Raw genomic sequence first — 17,415 nt, 5'->3', positions numbered from 1 at the left:
AAATGGGTGTTTTGGTCGGTTTCTCTGTAATAATAAGAATAGTTTCTTCAGAGATATGTTTCTTTAATCAGTGATTAAATCTCTCTCATTTTTCCGGATTCTGATAGAAGACGGTCTGTGTCCCAGTTAATAGCGCTGGGAAAATATAAGGACAGAAGAGAGGCAAGTAGTGGATTTAGTATTTATTAACCTTTTCTTCTGCATAACTAAATAATGGCTCTGACTCACTGTTCTCTTCAGTGCTTTCCAGATCAGGACAGGGTCGAGGAAGGCTGTCAGACTCGTGCAGGAATCTTAATATGATTTATTTATGCACACGTAAGGTGACCCTCCCACTCTCCTGATTACTCGTGCCACATGAAAAATTTCCTAGTTGTTCCTATTTCCCCCTATAGAAAACATTTCACCAAACACACAGACTCCAAGAATAATATGGTGAAGATATACCTTTTTTTCTTTCAGTTTTTTAATATCAGTAATAGGTTTCATTTGATTTTATGAGAACATTTAAACATTGCTATAATGCATGAAGTTATTTCTATACTTTGTGTCATGAATACATTTTTAAGGCTTTGTATTAAAAGTTAATGGCTCATTTGGTTTTTAAAACTAAACTAAAAATTAAGTGAAACTAGATCATCTAATAATAATGAAAAGGAAGATGAGAGACAAATATACTCAGATATTTGTTTTATTGTTATTTTTTTGAAGCAATGAAAGAGCCCTGTAAATTGAGACAAGAGTAAAAAAAAGTATTAGACTCTCTGATATCTGGACTCCAAGCTACTTTTATTTATTTATTTTTAAAGATTGTATTTATTTATTTGACAGAGACAGCCAGCGAGAGAGGGAACACAAGCAGGGGGAGTGGGAGAGGAAGAAGCAGGCTTCCAGCGGAGGAGCCTGATGTGGGGCTTGATCCCAGAACGCCGGGATCACGCCCTGAGCCGAAGGCAGACGCTTAAGACTGTGCTACCCAGGCGCCCCCCAAGCTACTTTTAAAAACTTCTTGTCCTATTTCTGCAATTAAACCAGATCGTTCTGCTCATTATCCTCTAGAACTCTCACCTGGGCCCTTTTACTCAAATCATTCCCCCAGTTAAATACCTCTCCCCCCCGCCCCCGCCCCTCCTTGAAATCTATAAATCTTTGAAGACTCCAGTCTCTTTTTCTTGGATCTGCACTCACAGCTCATGCTCAGTAGTGCATACACATTGGTGCCCACACCTGCCGGCATCCATTCTAATTGGTGAGCTGTATCTTTCTGTTCACTGGAAATTATGCCATATCGATTTTTTAACTTCTTTTGCTGCCCCTTATTAATTCAATGAATATTCATTGAGCCTCTGCTCTAGACACTGGGGATAAATGGTGCATAGAACTCAGCTCAGTGTTTCCCCTCGTGGGGCTTATATTCTAGCAAGCTTTCATTCACATATTGGACCACATTCTGATTCTAACATGTCTTGGTAATTATATTTTTACAAGTATAGATGTTATGACTGTAACATGATTTCAAACACTACTAAGATTGTCTCAATCATTGGGTCCAACGTAACGTCCAGAATAGAGCTTACAAAAACAGAGTCGAAGAAGACCAGAAGAATCTTTGGAGATCAAAAAAAAAAAAAAAAAAAAAAAAACCACTTGAATTACAGAATAGAAAATTAACAGGGAGAGAAAGTGCCAAGCCTAAAGTCACATGGTGAAACATTTCAAGCAAGTACTGGTTGATTTGAGAAACTTGAAGAAATCTCTGGTTCAAACTCTCAGGAGAGTCTTTGCCAAACCATCTCCCCCATTTGCTGGTTTACATTTTTCATGTCTTCAGTAGTTTATTTGGTAACAGATTTTCGGAGACATATTTTCAATGAATCTCTCTATTTTTATAAATGGGAAAATGAGCCAGGAGACAATTCGACAATCTGATTTGTTCAAGAACATATCAGCTGAATATAGACAAGTAACACCAACAGCAGCAAAAATATACATAAACTGTAACTTTTTTTTTCTTTTACAGGGCAGTGCGCAGAGGCATAACTTGCACTGATGAAAAACAGAGGCAAACCTGATCAATCAAAACATAGTCATGGAATAAAACAGAGTGCAAAAAAAATTTCGAAGTGTTAACACTCACACATTTTAAAACTCATGCTTTTAGTCAGTGTAGAACTTCTAGCCCAGATAAGATGGGATAGACTTCATTTCTCTCTGCTTCTCCTGACTTAGTAAAATTATAAACCCCAGAAAGAATGCAATAGGCAATGAAAAGACAACTCTGAAAGGCGGCAAGAGGAAGGAGAACTGGTTCGGGACCCCAAAGGCTAGAGGAATAACACAGCTGCCGCTTCCTTCCCACAGTTAGCAGAAGAAAGTCACCCAGGTCTGGTGTTTTCTGACACCTGCTCTAGCAACAGAAGGAACAGCTCAGGTAGGATCATTCTTCCCCTGAACTGAAGAGGAGTCCCACCGACACCACCAGACAAAATCAAACACTGAGAGCCTGGATAGTTTAAGTGGTCAGGGATAGGGTTTAAATCACAAATGCCCCAGCTTCGGGAATATTAACCAAAAAGCTTAGCAATATTCTGACTTTTGTTTTCGAACTCACATAGCCATGATTCTTCTTACTGTATATCAGAAATTTACATGATTTTATTGGCAGTTATAGAGATGAGTATTCCACTTGTTTCTATTTGTTGAGGTCTTTTTCACCCCGGCTTTACTTGGGGACATCTCTACAATATGTCATAGTATTCAAAAGCTAATGACTGAAATGACCAATGACTGCCTGGCAGTGAAGTTTCTCCCCACTGTCTCACGGTACTTCTACGTGGAAACCTGCCACCAGGGCCAGCAAATATTGGGTCGCGCTTGTGTTGACTATTGTGTTTCCAACACAATTATTTTTTGGAATTGATTTGTAGCACCACTAGGAAATCTGGGCTTAGAAGTCCACATTTTTTGTTGAGCTTACATTAAACTTTAATGAATATAATAGAGGGAAATTGGTCCTGTGATTTAAGACAATAGCAGGAATCAAAATTTGTGAGTTGCAAGGTGCTTTTTCAGTGAATATATGAAACTAAAAGTTCCAAAATTTTGTTGCTGTATGTGAATTTCTGTTAATTTTAAAATACTTTTCAGGGGCGCCTGGGTGGCACAGCGGTTAAGCGTCTGCCTTCGGCTCAGGGCGTGATCCCGGCGTTCTGGGATCGAGCCCCACATCAGGCTCCTCCACTGGGAGCCTGCTTCTTCCTCTCCCACTCCCCCTGCTTGTGTTCCCTCTCTCGCTGGCTGTCTCTATCTCTGTCGAATAAATAAATAAAATCTTTAAAAAATAAAAAAAAATTAAAAAATAAATAAATAAAATACTTGTCCCTCTTTAACATTTTTCTGTAATAACACAAATTGTATGCTTCTGGTTTGCCTAAGTAATCCAAGAATTGGGAATTTATGGAGGCTTCTTTTTGTCCCTGAAGATTGTTTTCATGCTTAGAACCAAAGGGAAGAAATAAATGGGAAAAAAAATGGCTAGAGTCTAGCGGAAAACAGTCATGCATAAATGAGTTAAGTGATTTACCTTTGAGTCTTCTATTCATTACGTTTCCTCTGAAAGTCATACCTGATAGTTTCCCATTTAGTTAGGTTAATATCAAGTCATAATGTAATATTATCCTTCATTACCCACATGGCTAACCCTTTTAGTCAAAACTATCAAGATGATATGAACAAAATTCCTTTAGTTAACACAGTCTCATGTCAGGCGAAAGCTATTTTCCCCAAAGATCAGATTTGAGAAAATAGAGCAGAGGTGAGGCAATTTGGAGTTATTAAATATTTCAGATACTAGAGTCAAGATCCAAACGATCAGAGTCTCACTTTCTGCATTACACATATTCCCAAGTTAAGGGTGAAAGCAATTCAGCTTTGCTGACAGGTGAAAGCAATTCTGCTTATCAGTTCTGATGAGATGGAGGGTAAGGGTTAAAAATGATCAAAACAGGGGCACCTGAGTGGCTCAGTCAGTTAAGCATCTGACTCTTGATTTCGACTCATGTCATGATCTCAATGTCCTGAAAGCCAATCCCACGTAGGGCTCTGTGCTGGGTGTGGGGCCTGCTTAAGATTCTCCCTCTCCCTATTCCTCTGCCCCTCCCGTTTCTATCTAAAAACAAAACAAAACAAAACAAAACAAACAACAACAACAACAAAATCAAAACAAATAACAATGGTAATGAAAATGAGATTTTACCGACAGCTTATGGGACCTTGCCTTTCATGAAACACTTCACATGTTTAAATAATTATGAAACTTATAAGTGACATGTTAATTCTCAGTTTACAGAGATGTTGAAACTAAAGTTTAAAGAGCACACTCAAGGACACACAGCTTTAAGTGGCAAAGTTGGGTCCTGACCTCAGAGCCATCTAGCCTTAGAGCACATTATTCTGTCATCCTAGTAATGAAGCCGTAATGATTGATAACTTTATAGCTTTATATATATTATTTATTCAACACTCCCTATGTGCCAGTCACTCAGTAAACATTATGTTTTCTAAAGCTAGAGAAGGTACAATTCAATTTCGAGAAACTGCTGTTGAACAGAACAGACAGTAGTTATGCAAATATAATGAGAATTAGAAACATTAAGAAAAGGAAATGAAGATTTAGAGTAAGAGGACACATATGAACTTGACTTACAATTCCAGTATCAGTTGTGATTTATTTCTGATTTTCTGGTAAATTTATCAAGGTCCAGGGCTCTCCTAAAAGATCGTCAAATCTTTCTACGATTAGTTGCTTGATCATGGCACTGTCTCAGGATTATCAAATTCAGGGTGCTGATTTATGCTAACCCAACTCTCAAGGACTGGAAGTCTAAATCACAATTGTAGCTTTTAATATATATAGAAAATTTTAATTGCCAAAAAATAAGAATTCCCATTTCTGATTATCATTTTTTCTGTCTTCTGAGACACTATATTTGAGGCCAAATTGATGGAATGTTGTAAGTTTAATCATGGAGCCTGGGCAGAGAGTCATTGCTCTGATTTGAGTCTTTGGCGATATCATACTCCATCTCATTCATCCTATATTCCATGGAAGAAAGCCAGACTTTGCATGAGCTTGTCAAAATACTTCATCATGCTGAGACACACAGACAAAAAAGTGCCATTTGCTTCACCTCGAAGTTGACTAACTAACCTCTAATTGAGATAGTCTTTCTAAAACTATGCTAATACTCTTCATAAGATAGTCGACTACTGGTTTAGTAGTCTACAACCCCATCAGATGTGACGCTACCATTTTATAACAATTAGTTGTTATACCCCCTTTATGATCATGAAATGCATAGAAAATAAAGTCAAACTTCATCCATATTTTAAAATAAATACTTGTTTTAAAATATAATATATTAATAGAAAATTTGAGGTACGGTAAGACCAACAGATCCGGAGACAATTGTGATTGAAAAGTTTGTTATTCACAGTTCCCAAGAGGAGGGGCATACAGGCTCATAGAGGGCCACACAGGGAAGCACCAGGGTTGGTCAGGAGGCAGAGGAAAGTGGGAGGTGGGGAACCGTGGGCCAGAGTCTTTATTGTAGTTTCCACAGGAAGGAATAGGTGAGGCAAGGTAAGCAGATTTAGGACTGGCTAGTTTGAATAATTCCCGCAGACTCCAGGTCATAAGGGCTGCCCCTAGTTGTGTGGTACCTGGCCCTGGGGTGATTAGAGCAGGCAGATGGTAGCCTGAAGTGTGAGAGCCTATAAAGGAGGGGGTTGGTGGATAGCCTCTGGATTGGCTGGTTTGTATTTGAAAATCATGACTTCAGGCTAACTGTTTACTACCTCTAGGCATTGGCTAACCCTGAAAGGGGCAGCCCCAATAGGGTCAGCAAGTCCCCAGATGTCACAGCGTTAGAATACAGAAAATGAAAAGACACGAGTAATACGACATTATACCCTAAATCTATTAAAGGAACTTGATCTGTACTACGAATTTCAATATACAGATGCTCTTGCATGACTACACTAGAAGACGTAATAAAGAGATCCGATCTTTGCATGAATATATAGAATCAATACAGAAATGACAGGCAAGCAGACTGATGCTGCTGGGGGTTTTCACTGATTACTTCTTTGTGTAGGTTTATTTTTCTTTTTTGAGATTAAAAAATCCTAATTGGCATCATAACCACGGGACTGCCTTCCCCAAATGGTGAATAATCCTTAGGAAAAAAATACAATCTTCCTTCAATTTGCATGGTAATGACATTTCTTGAAATTTCAGTATATTTTTAAGAAGAGACTGTTCAAAACCATTTTGAGTGAATATGTAAAATTGAGCTGGGTTCTAGGCTTAGATAATTATAGCTTTTCCTCTGTGTTTATGCCAATAGGGACATGGGAAGTAATGTCGAACATAAGAAGATTCCTGGTTTTCCACACATGTGGCATTGACTAGCATTCCTAACACCAGCCCATTAGATACAGTGGTACAGTCAGTTCTGCTGGACTCCTAAAAACAGCTGTCATGCAAAATTGTGTAATTAAAAAACCACAGGGCTTATGATAGGGGAAAATGGAGTTAGAGGCACAACAGTCAAAAACTTTGTCAGCAATGTGTTGAAAACAAAACAGAACAAATCATTGAAACCTAATAAAAATGGTAGCAACATTTTATGTGTGTTCAATGTTAGTAAATGTATAACTTCTAGGGCGAATATGGCACTTGACCTTGCAAAAGTCCTAAAATTTCCTTGGGGAAGTGGGGCTTGGAAGGGCTTCAGCTTGTAAGTTATTGTGAAGTGATGAAAGAAAGGTTTTCTGAAAGCGTGAGGGGTGGGGGGAAATTGTAATATCAAATGTTGACAGGTAGGACTCATCGTCCTCCTGTTGGTGCTCTCGCAGACTTCATTCCTGGGGCATGTCTTTTTGCCTTCGAGATGAAGATCTTTTAGGGCACGTGCTTGTAATAGCTACCAACCTCATCAAAACTGAAATTTTGGTTCAATGCATAACCTTAGTCTTCAGTTAATGTCAATTAATGTCTGCCTCGTTGCTGGAAATTTTTTTCAGCTTTCCCATCTGCATTGGGAGCTTTACCTGGCAGCTGAAGACTTTGGAAATTATAGCAACGTGGGAAACCCCTAAATCTGACACTACTAGCACCTAAAGGATCCTTAGAAGTATTGATGATTTCCATTAGGATCCTCCAGTGTTTCTCTTTTGTAAGCATTACTTGGTGTTTTGAACTAGACTTCTTAAACAGATTTGGGATGTTGCATAAGTGTTTTTGTTTTGTTTTATATCTAAAATTTCACAAATACAAAAGAACAAGAAAACATAACTTCGTAGGACAACACATGGTGAGCTGAGGTAGCTGGTAGATGTTTGGAGTGTGTGTGTGTGTGTGTGTGTGTGTGTGCGCGCGCGCGCGCGCGCGCGCTGTGGGGTGGAAAGCTTTTCCCTTTGTTCTTTCTAGGTTCTTCAGCTGGTCTAATAAATAAATTGACATAAGCCCCATGAATAGGGGAAAAACAAATTTCATATGTACATGAGCCCCAATAAAACATGAGTCTCCCCAGCAGTCAGGTAATTGAGATTTAGATATCATCCTGAGTTAAGGAGAAGGCAATAGGGGTCTGGGGCTTCAAAGGGGAGGGAGATAATTAACAGGAAAAGGAAAAGAGCAAATGTTTGATAACTGTTTGCCTTGCCATGCGATACATCTTTCTGGATACAAAACGTTCTCTCTGCTAATAGCTCTCTTCCTGTAACAGGCCACCTATCTCGATTCTTTTAGGCAGTTAATGGGGAGGCAAAAAGCTTTTCCTTATTCTGATGGGCCCTGATAGTCTTCAGCTCAAAATAATCCCCTTGTGAAGTGGCACAGTCTAGGGTGGTGTGTTCTGCTCCCCCCAGTGTGTGTGTATTTGGTGTATTCCCACACAGTTGGGTTCATCTGAGTGCAGTTCTCTGCATTCACCTTAATGTTTCCTATGGATGAAATTTTGCAAAAGGCAAACTCAAAATTCACCTTATGCTCAGCTTGTTCCCTAATATATTAATTGCCTTGGAGCAAATTCACAGGCTCAAAACAAGCATTATAGCAGAAGTGACTGCACATTCAATCACTGCTATAACAAAAAGCATCCCACAGACCTTTTCAACTGCGCTCTGGGAATAAGAACTGCTGTTATATTTCTCCATAATTCTGGTTGGGGAAGTGTTATCTCTAGAGTCCTTTTGTCATGCTGATGTCACGTATTACTTTAACTCATTAACTCATTTACACTGCTCTCAGAGCTGCTGACACATACCAAGTTATATCAGAGCGCACAAAAGGAGAAAAATTAACTCAAAGGTGAAAGACCAGAGAAACCCGAACAATGAAGCTGAGATGAGTCATGAAGACTATGTGAGCATTCTCCAGGCAGCCCGAACAAAGGCCCTGCGGCATGATTTTATTGAACAGGGAGTAGCAAGGAGTTGAATTTGTTAAAACATGGACTGTATTGAGGGAGTGGCAGGGAAGCACTTGGGAAATTCTTTGCTACGCTAATAAGTTTGGGCTTTATTCTTGGGTGATAGCCAACCATCAAGACTTGCAAGCGGAAGAAAGACATGCTCTGTGTGCGTTTGGAAAGATTAGCTGTAGCGACAGATTGAGGCTATTCTTGCAAAGCTCGGTGGGATGATGCTCTCAATCCATTGCAACCATCAGCTGAGGTTCTCAACAAATGCAAAGGATAAACTTGAGCAAAGGCAAACGTGTGTTAAAAAAAAAAATTCCGGGAAAAAATAATTGCTACTCTTTGTTAAGTAACTATGGGATGTCAGGCAGCATCTTGCACCCTCCGGCATTTTGTTTTTAAATCCTCTTAATGGCATATGAGTTTGATCTCATTTGATCCTGTTTTTACCTCTGTTTTACAGGTGAAAAGACTAAGACAGCACAGTTTAATTAATTTGCCAAAAATGATGCAGTTGGAAAGTGGCAGATCAAGGATTGGGCCCACGATCTGTGACCCCCAGAGCCTTCTCGCTAATCATTACCTAGAGCAGCGGTCTGTAAGAGGCAGGATGCAGGAAGAGAGGGGCAACATAAATGGAGTCTTCCTATGTGCCGAACTGGTCCAACCAGTTTATGCCAATTCAGGCAACATAATTACTGACCGTGAACCTTTTCACTCTCAGATGTGTTCCAGTTTGGGGGGAAGAAAGCAAATGAAGATAAACTCTCTCTCCTAAGGTTCTTGTATCATTCAGGAACTGGTACAAGTATTTACTTAAGGTACAGTACATTTAGTCAAGGATGCATTTGGAAATGTATATTCAACCACTGAAAGCCCCAAAAAGTAGTACTAAACATTAACAGTAGAGAAAAAAAGGTAATAATAAAAAATATTTGATTAATCCGAAAGAAGTCAGGAAAAGAGAAATAAACAACATCAAAGAAAAAACAGATGGGACCAGTAGGAAAAAAACAGCAAGAAAATAGAATTAAGCCAACTATATCCACACTTAAAATGTAAGTAGATTAAACACTCAAAAGACAAAAATTATTATACTGGGTAAAAACATGAAAACAAGATTCAACTTGCACTTCAATTATACACCTTAACTATAAAGACACCAGTGGGTTAAAAGTAAGCACCAAACTATTGGCTCAAGAATGGGCAAGAAAGGGAACTTGAAGACAGATCTAAAAAGACAGATCTGAGGAATGAGAAAGGGAGTCTGGTAGAAAAAAAAACAGGAGCTTTCCATTTAACCTTGAAGGCCACTTTGAACTTGCAGCTCACAAATTTTCAGAACTCCTGTCTCCAATAAAAAGTCAACTAAAAAATACTGCTATAAGGAAAAAGTTAAGGAGGCAAAGTTAAATTAAGACATAATGCAAATATTTTTGCTAAAAATCCAAGACTGGAAACTGGGGCTTCTAAGTCATATAGGTAATATGCTCCCTGATACTATGTTACTCAAACATTTTATAATTAATTTCAATGAGAACCGTTTCTTTCTTTTTTTTTTTTTTAAGATTTTATTTATTTTTTCAACAGAGAGAGAGACCACAAACAGGGGGAGTGGGAGAGGGAGAAGCAGGCTCCCAGCGGAGGAGCCTGATGTGGGGCTCGATCCCAGATCGCCGGGATCACGCCCTGAGCCGAAGGCAGACGCTTAACCGCTGTGCCACCCAGGCGCCCCTAATGAGAACCGTTTCTACTCACATCGTCACACATCCAACTGTAACCATTCTTCATGAAACCGCCTCACAAGAAAACATACAGCGAGCAGTTTATCCAATCTAGTTTTATAACAGCCATATCATTAAACACATAAAAGGATTTGCAGTTGCTTAATAATAAGGAATTTATGCCTTCTTAGAGATAAAAGCATTATCTGGGTTGACAATTAGTTTCCTATCATTTCTTATATAAACAATCCAAATTAATTGTATTTCAGAAAATATTTCAGTCCCAACAGCATTTTAAAATCTTTCAGTTAAAGGCGTTAAAAATTTCATAGCCTGTACATATATATTGCTAGAATTTATCTACATAGCATATATTAATTAAATTATCACAATTATAGGGATTTTTATGTTGGTTGGAGGGAATAATCCATTTTCGAAAAGGCTTCCTTTCTTCAATTCAGGTAAGAAGTTAGAGGACTAGATCATTTCTCTTCTGTGAGTTCAGGTATGTTTCACGTGGAATATATTACAAAAAGAACATATCACAAATCTGCATCTAGGATATTCACTGTGTGTTACTGGCTGGACACCCTGATCCACCATCACTTACGCGTGGACTTAATACCAAAAGTTGACCTTACACTAGGCTTTTGACCTCGGATAGAAAGATGTAAAATACTCCTTCACTCTAAAACATTGAAGCATTTTTGTGTTTGGAAACAGCTATTGACAGCAAAGTCCAAAGAATAGCTATTTACCATGTTTGTACAGAGAATTCATCTTCTGATTTGTGGCCCTTTGTACTTAGTGACTATCCTTTTGACTTGTGGCTGTTTATAGAGCTATTACTGTTTGTACTATGTCCACTTCGCAGTGCCGAACTACGTATATTGATTTCGGACTCTATAGTTTAAGATGATCTCCCTGAAGTTGTTTTCCAGGACCTCATGGCCTGATTTGGAAGTTTTCTCATGGGCAAAAGTGGTAGCTGCATCCATGGCAAGATTACTGACAAAGTCATTTCAAAAAAGAGGTGGTTCCACAGTGTCCTGTCCCGGAAGTCAGGAGCAATGAAGACTGAGAAAGGCTGCAGATGGCGGAATCCAGGCTGGCAGTGGGCATCTTGGAAAAGGGGGCAGCAGATTGCCATGGTGGTGTGGGATCAACGAGCACCTCTCTTAGCATCTGGGGTGGGGTTTCATTTTGCGTCGTTGCTGGGACTGCACTTTCCTGAAGGTCTCGGTGTTCTGTGTCATTTGATTCCCAGCTCAGAGCAGCACCGAGCATTTTATAAACTGAATAAGAGCAATTTGTGGTTGCTCTCAGTCTCTTGCTGAGGACAGAAAGACAGCACATCACCACAAATCGGCCAGGCTGAAGGAGGATACTATCAGGCTGAACCAACAAAAAGAACAGCCTCCACACCAACGCTGTGAATAACCCAAAACCCAACTAAGCATGATTTCCACTCGGATTAAGTTCCACTTGGATTACATCTTTATATGAAAATTGATTAGCATTTCTTTTGGTTATAACTTAGGGGCCAAAGATATTGTGTGAGTTTAACAATGATATTCATACTCAAATCAACATGTGCATACATACAATAATAAAATCCATTTTCCAGCCAAGAATGCCCATGGAAAGATTCTTAGTTATGGTGCCATTTGATTTCAACTTTGGAAAATGCATTTTTAAACATTTCAAAAATAAATTCAGAATTCAAATTATACACATAATATAATTACTACAGGTTTTTTTTTTAAGAAAACTATTTTGTGAATCAATTAACCAGATCTGCAATATTTAAAAAAGAGTAAATCATGTTTTAAAAATTTCAAGAACCAGCAGACAAAACGAAACAGAAACATCTTCCATTTTTCTAAGTATCTACCTGGATGTGAAGTTGAGTAGAGAGTTACAGGTAGAATATGTAAATCATTGAATTATAGCATTACTTAATAGTTTTAATAAAGTTGACATTCCTTTACTATTTCTGAACACTGTATCTATTTTTTGAGTAAAGAAATAATTATTTTTTGGAGATGTAGTCTCCTGAAGCTTAACTTTTTTTTTTTTTTTTTAAGATTTTATTTATTTGACAGAGAGAGACAGCCAGTGAGAGAGGGAACACAAGCAGGGGAGTGGGAGAGGAAGAAGCAGGCTTCCCGCAGAGGAGCCCGATGTGGGACTCGATCCCAGAACGCCAGGATCACGCCCTGAGCCGAAGGGAGACGCTTAACCACTGTGCTACCCAGGCGCCCCCCTGAAGCTTAACTTTTATGTGCATATCATAGAAGATAAAACAACTAGATACTTTTTGCAAAGCATGGTGCCAAAGACCCATGCCTATTCAACTACTCTAACAACTAATATTTACATAATACTTTATGTTTTAAGCACTTTCTGTAAACTTTCATGTAATCCTTATTTTAATCCTATGGGCGGTTCCTTCTAAAACTGAGAAAACAAAGCCTTAAAAACTCACCCACATTTACAGAGCTACACAATAGACGTGAGATTTGGATTCAGGTTTTTCCACTAACTTTAGTATCCTTCAGGTAACATTACAGTTATCTGTGATAGAAATTCTTTACTAAATCTCAAATCGACATTATGGGGCAATTCCAAATGGTATGTTTCACTTTGCAAAACGGACAGAAATGCCCTTAAAGTCATAAATGTATGTTAATAATGAATTATGTAACATCTTTTTAAAGTCAAATTGGAGTGGATGGTTGCCAATTATTAGACTTGAACCCCAAATAAAAACTGGTTTTTGCTGTCATTATTTTGCATACTGTAATTAAGGCTGGAGAATCCCCTCATTTATAAATTCCATGCTACATGAAGCAGTTAGTTAAGCTCTTCTGTATAAACAGAGAACTGGGGCATGATGTGATGGATCTCATGTGTATAAAGCAATAAAATAATATGGATGCAGAAACAGAGCATTCTGTATGCGGATGAGCGGGAGGAAGTTCTGGGAAATCTACGCGCTCGCTTGGTCCACACTCTCTAAAAGAAACAACGAAGCTGCTGACAAAGGGGCAGAACCTGTAGCTGCCAGTCCTTTCTTCACTCTGCTCCAAGGCTTCTGAAGGCAAAAATAAACAATCCCTCACTTATGCTGCTGCCAATTCTTTTTTAAAGAATCCCAAGAAACAGAAATTTTATGTAAAATAACATCCACAAAATATTTCAAATGAAAAATTTGGGCTCTATTGCCCAACCCTTTCTTCTTCAAACCACTCTCCTTGGCAAGGAACAAAGAAAATAAACTCTTTTATTTATTTTATTTTATTTTATTTTATTTTTTTATTTTATTTTTTTAAAGATTTTATTTATTTATTCGACAGAGATAGAGACAGCCAGTGAGAGAAGGAACACAAGCAGGGGGAGTGGGAGAGGAAGAAGCAGGCTCCTAGCGGAGGAGCCTGATGTGGGGCTTGATCCCATAACACCGGGATCATGCCCTGAGCCGAAGGCAGATGCTTAACCGCTGTGCCACCCAGGCGCCCCAATAAACTCTATTTTAAAGCTCTACCTATTTAGGCTTCCCTGGCTGGCTTCTGCTAGAGCAGAATTTGGTGTCACTTGGTTGAGACAGGTGGTTATTTGCTCCTGGCCAAAGAAATTACAGTTCAATCCAAACCAATTACTACTAATGATGTCTATGTATGGAGGTATGCATACATTTGTTCTCATTTTTCCATTCACCTAGGAAATGTAAAATATCCCACAGGTCGAAAGTTCTAATAAAAATAGAACTAGATGGTGGTTTCCCAAAATAAATGCAGGGGGCGGGGTGGAGAGAAAGAGTGGTCTCTTGAACCCTGTCGTTACACTTCCTAAGAGTGGAAGTCTAAAATGGCCAGAGTTGCACTCTTGAACTAGTCTCAGAGGATCTGCAGCACTGTTCTGAGACACAGGAAGTATTTTCTTGTTGCTTCAGAAATGACGGGAATGAAAACTTGCCCGTGGTTCAGTGCCCACAACATTTTCAACACCGCAGTGAACACACACCCATCAAGGCACCATCTGCGAACAACATAACCACCCACAGAAGTGCCAGTCCGACAGCAGGCAGCTGCCTCTGGTCTCCCACATCACTGTCTTCCTGGGGGACAGCCAGCTCCCTGGACGCCATCCCTTAAGTAACCAGGAACTTAGTTTCCATTTCCCTATGAAGCAGGAAATGTTTTCCATTGATTTCAATTCCAAAACCAAATGATGCTTGATAAAACTATTATAAATTGAGGGGGTGAGAGGGGGAGGAATGGTTACGTTTAAGTGTGGTAAAAATTATATAGGCTAGAAAGAAGTGAGCATGGTGGGGGCGCCTGGGTGGCTCAGTTGGTTAAGCATCGGACTCTTGATTTCAGCTTAGGTCATGATCTCAGGGTTATAAGTTCAAGCCCTCTGTTGGGCTCGCACTCAGTCGGGAGTCTGCTTGGGGCTCTCTCTCGCCCTCTCCTTCTGCCCCAATCCCCCCGCCCTGCTCTCTCTTTCTAATAATAAATAAATAAATCTTTTTTTTTTTTTAAAGAAGTGCCTTCAGGCACCCCAAATAATGTGAAAACAAATCACAAATGCATAAATGAGATGGCAGGAGACGGGGAACTAGAGGAAACACTATACATGCTTTGCTGAGTTAGTATTAAACTGTGCATTCTGTTGATTACTCTTTCTAGATTTCTACGCTGATGGCGTTCGATACTTGTGCGGGGGGGGGGCACACTTACCACCTGGTCATAGTGCAATATCATAAAATTTAGAATCTTGGCTCTTGGTTTCAAACAGGAAGGGGAGCATTTGGTCAGACCTATAAAAGGCAAAAGATTTCCTATCATATATTTCACAATTATCGGATGTGTTTTTAAGAATCATGAAAAAATAGGTTAATCAGAAATCTCTCATAAATAACCTGTTGTCAGTGTATGCCAATTCTACTACCAAGATAAATTTCCTTATTTTCCCTTCTTTTCCATTTCTATATTTATTTCCCCAAGTCAGCCTTAGACTATTTCTCTCTAGAATTATTGCTTTTAACTGAGCAACCTTGGCCTTGTTGCCACATGAGTGTTTCTGAAAATGTCTACCTTAAAAGCAGACCAGTTTCTCTACACAGCATGCAATGTATCCAATAAAAGAAAAAGCAGAAACAAACCCACAAATACAGAGAACGAAATGATGGTTGCCAGGTGAAGGGGAGAGGGGGATACAGGCTTCCGGTTATAAAATAAATAAGACATGGGGGGGTGAAAGGTAGGGCATAGGGAATATAGCCAATGGTATTAGACTAGTGTTGTATGGTGACAGATGGCACTACACTTGGGGGGAGCACAGAAAAGATAGAATATTTATTAAATGAATTATTTCATTACATCTACATAATTATATTATAGTTATATATTTTACACATACATACTTATATATGTAATGTATTAATAAAATTATGAATTTTAATATATATTTATACATGTAAAATTATATGCTTTATTTAACTTACAGCAATGTATCAATATTTAATTAACTTCCAAGTGGTTCCTCATAAGTCAAATGACATCATAATGTTTCCAATTCATAAAACATATTTTACTTGTAAGATTTTCTCGACACAGAGTATCAAAATACAGTAATAATCATATGTGCCCAAGTTTGTACAAATTGCAGATAGATCAATGTCCAATACATAAATGAAGTTTTGTAGAAGAATTGGAATTATTTGCATTCACCTCAAGACTCGTTACTCCTATGATAACCTGAGCTTCCCACAACCACGCACGCGGATTTGCACGATCAGGAAGCAGACTGGAGTAGCCAAACAGGCTGAACACCCGCGTGGTCCCTCTGAAGTTCTCCCACAAGCCCACACCAGTCTGTCTTGCTGACATACCAGGGAGCTCTACTAGGGAATACTGGGGATCAGAACCTGCAAAAAAAAATCCAAAGGGTGAGGTGCAAGCCAAAAGGAGAGACAAAGTCTGGAGAGGGTTAGAATGTGAGCACCAAGAACGTGGCGATGAACGAGGTCAGTTTGAATCGAACACGCCCAATCTAGCCAGTTCATTTACCACAAGCAGAATGAAAAGCATCTGGCTTTTTTATTTTTCATTTTTTTCTGTATAAAAAATTTTCAATTTTTTATGCATTCAGTGAGTAACCTTTCCTATTTTCATTGCTAAAGTTCTTATTGTATGGGGCATTTTTATAAATGATATGGGAAAAAAAGGGAAAGGTTGCAACTGCAAGTTAATATAACTCAATTAATACAAAGAGCTGCCAGCTGTGGATGCTTGCAGTGCTGCTGGACTGGGTGTTTTATATACATTTGATATTTATTCCTTATAAGCACCATTGGCTGCCCCACATGCCTCCATTTCTCAGACGGGAGAAGATAACAGTTAATTTTCCCAAGTTTAGGCTGCTTAGTAAATAAACGAACGGAGATTCAAACCTTCTAAAAGCAAATCCCATGGTCTTACCCAATGCTGAATTTTTATTTGTTTGCATAATTGTTTTTAAAGCCAAACTTGGAAAGATATTTTATAATATAGCTAAGCTCATCTCTTCATAAAAGAGGTTAAATGAGGATGGTGCTTATTGGATTTAAATGACCTCTTTCTGTAGCAATAAACTGTTGTAAAGCTCCTGATATATTACCGTAGGATTTTTATTGGAAAAAGTATTTCATGACTACAGCTTCATGGAGCAAATAATTCTTGGATAAAACCAGACTTTAGAAAAGAATTGTCTCCAAAAAGCACATCAATCCTAGTGCATATCTTAGCTTTGGGGTCTGGAAAACACATGCCTGAGATCCCCCAAAGACTTCAAAATAAATAGCACTGTAAGAGGGAGTAGGAAAAGGAAAATATAGTATATAAAGTTTTAGGTCAAGTATCAAACGGTTTGATTCACCGACATTTGAATTTGTCTCGTCAGAATGCTAGCTCCAATGGATCTTAACACATCAACTTTGCTGAGAGTTGATAGAAATTAGAATTGATTTTTGTTAAGTTCCTAAGTTAACTGACATTATAAAAACAGAGACAGGAATGCGTCAGAGGTAAACTGAGGTTAACTCAAGAATATTCCATCTTTGCTGAGTTTTCCATTTGAGTTTTCATTCACACTATTAAAAACCTGGTAACTAAAGATGTGCAGTCTAGGAAGGAAACATTGGCAGTGTTTTCTTTTTTCAA

This window comes from Ursus arctos, unplaced genomic scaffold, assembly GCF_023065955.2.
Source record: "Ursus arctos isolate Adak ecotype North America unplaced genomic scaffold, UrsArc2.0 scaffold_6, whole genome shotgun sequence".
In the NCBI taxonomy this organism is placed as follows: domain Eukaryota; kingdom Metazoa; phylum Chordata; class Mammalia; order Carnivora; family Ursidae; genus Ursus; species Ursus arctos.
Note: the sequence above shows the minus strand (reverse complement) of the source record.